The 2,500-nt window shown below is 49.4% G+C and overlaps 1 non-coding gene across 1 annotated transcript; it reads right to left on the bottom strand.

Annotated features, from left to right (window-relative positions):
* Positions 1-143: 143 nt before the first annotated feature.
* On the bottom strand, positions 144-301 carry LOC125773926 (5.8S ribosomal RNA). The gene has a single exon (XR_007420471.1). It is a non-coding gene; the product is annotated as a 5.8S ribosomal RNA (ribosomal RNA).
* Between the last annotated feature and the right edge of the window lie 2,199 nt (positions 302-2,500).

Raw genomic sequence — 2,500 nt, 5'->3', positions numbered from 1 at the left:
TCCCAACAAAGGTCCCGAGCACGCCATTATGCACAGTGTGGAAGCGTGTTTCCCCCACGACACTAGACGGGCTGCTCGCCATAGTGTTCTATTGTGGCACGCTCCACCCTGAAGTTTGGTTTGTTGTATATCAAGGAATTGATAGGCACTCAAGAATGTGTGCATCGGCCGGGTTTAATCGTCCGACGCGCAATATGCGTTCAACTTATCGGTGTTCATGTGTCCTGCAGTTCACATTGTGACGCGCATTTAGCTGCGGTCTTCATCGATCCATGAGCCGAGTGATCCCCTGCCTAGGGTTTTATAGTAAGGTTCCCAATGTAACACAATCCCGGTGGTACGTCCAAAGACTAACTTTCTGACTAAGTTGTCTTTATTACCCAATAGTCCCAGGCCTTGTGACTTGTGGCTCATGTCTACGCCCATGGCCACCATTCGCTAAGATAGTTTTGAAGTCACTTTGAAGGCCCAGGAACAACTCTCTTAGCACATCGGTTAACCTGGCGCCGCAGTCAACTCATGTGCTTGGATCGGATCGAGCTATTGAGTATTGGGCCTGCATACTCGCTCATCCGTATCCTTTGCGTACCGCCCCATGGCCCTTGTATGTCTGCACCACAGTTCCTGTTCGTTCCGTGCCTATGGCCGGATACGTATTGCACATCGGTATACCTGTCGCTACTCAGGCAACTCGTGTGCGTGGATTGGATCGAGAACATGGTGTGTGCCCCATGTTATAATTGATAGTCCATATCCACTTTATAGGTTAAAGTCATAAGTTGTGATTGCACAACCATTCTTCATAAGAGTTTAATCACTCTTCAACTAACTTTCGTTCTGGTGTCTTGGTATCAAATCGCGTAAGACACAAGATTCTACTGGCCAAATAGAATCTAGCACATTGGTTAACCTGGCGCCGCAGTCAACTCATGTGCTTGGATCGGATCGAGCTATTGAGTATTGGGCCTGCATACTCGCTCATCCGTATCCTTTGCGTACCGCCCCATGGCCCCGTCCTTAGAGTTAATGACTAGTAGGCTTAACTCTTTGTATGTCTGCACCACAGTTCCCGTTCGTTCCGTGCCGTGGCCGGATACGTATTGCACATCGGTATACCTGTCGCTACTCAGGCAACTCGTGTGCGTGGATTGGATCGAGCTCATGGGGTGTGTAGAGATTCCATGTTATAATTGCAAGTCCATATCCACTTTATAGGTTAAAGTCATAAGTTGTGATTGCACAACCATACTTCATAAGAGTTTAATAACTCTTCAACTAACTTTCGTTCTGGTGTCTTGGTATCAAATCGCATAAGACACAAGATTCTACTGGCCAAATAGAATCTAGCACATTGGTTAACCTGGCGCCGCAGTCAACTCATGTGCTTGGATCGGATCGAGCTATTGAGTATTGGGCCTGCATACTCGCTCATCCGTATCCTTTGCGTACCGCCCCATGGCCCCGTCCTTAGAGTTAATGACTAATAGGCTTAACTCTTTGTATGTCTGCACCACAGTTCCCGTTCGTTCCGTGCCGTGGCCGGATACGTATTGCACAACAGTAGATACCATCACCTGACGTATCTAACACACCACTATTGTAACTCGTCGTCGAAGGACCTTTCAAGTGCCTGATGGCCAGGGGAGCTCTTACACGGCACGGAGACACAGTGATGCTCGCCCATCACAGTGTACAACGATCGAGTTTGCTTAAGTGTCTGGGTACCTACACACCAGACACAATGCAATGGCCACGGATCCACACAAGGCACATCACATGCAGAAAGCTTCACCAGATTATGACACATACCACACTCTTGTAACTCGTCGTCGAAGGGGCGTTCAAAGTGCCTTACGGCTAGGGGAGATCTAGCACGGCACGGAGACACAGTGATGGTTGCCCATCAAAGTGTACAACGATCGAGTTTGCTTTCCGCGCAAGCGTTCTAAGTGTCTGGGTACCTACACACCAGACACAATGCAATGGCCACGGATCCACACAAGGCACATCACATGCAGAAAGCTTCACCAGATTCTGACACATACCACACTCTTGTAACTCGTCGTCGAAGGGGCGTTCAAAGTGCCTTACGGCTAGGGGGGATCTAGCACGGCACGGAGACACAGTGATGGTCACCCATCAAAGTGTACAACGATCGAGTTTGCTTTCCGCGCAAGCGTTCTAAGTGTCTGGGTATCTAAGCACCAGACACAATGCAATGGCCACGGATCCACACAAGGCACATCACATGCAGAAAGCTTCACCAGATTCTGACACATACCACACACATGCAACTCGTCGTCGAAGGGGCGTTCAAGTGCCTTACGGCTAGGGGAGATCTAGCTCGGCACGGAGACACAGTGATGGTCACCCATCAAAGTGTACAACGAACGAGTTGGCTTTCAACAAATTCTGACACATAGCAAGCGAGCGACCGAGCTACACCGAAGGCAGCCCATGGTTGGTCACTCGCGGACGATCATCAGTAATGATCCTTCCG

Source organism: Anopheles funestus (genome assembly GCF_943734845.2).
Source record: "Anopheles funestus chromosome X unlocalized genomic scaffold, idAnoFuneDA-416_04 X_unloc_64, whole genome shotgun sequence".
In the NCBI taxonomy this organism is placed as follows: domain Eukaryota; kingdom Metazoa; phylum Arthropoda; class Insecta; order Diptera; family Culicidae; genus Anopheles; species Anopheles funestus.
Note: the sequence above shows the minus strand (reverse complement) of the source record. Positions and strands in the feature narration are given on the sequence as shown.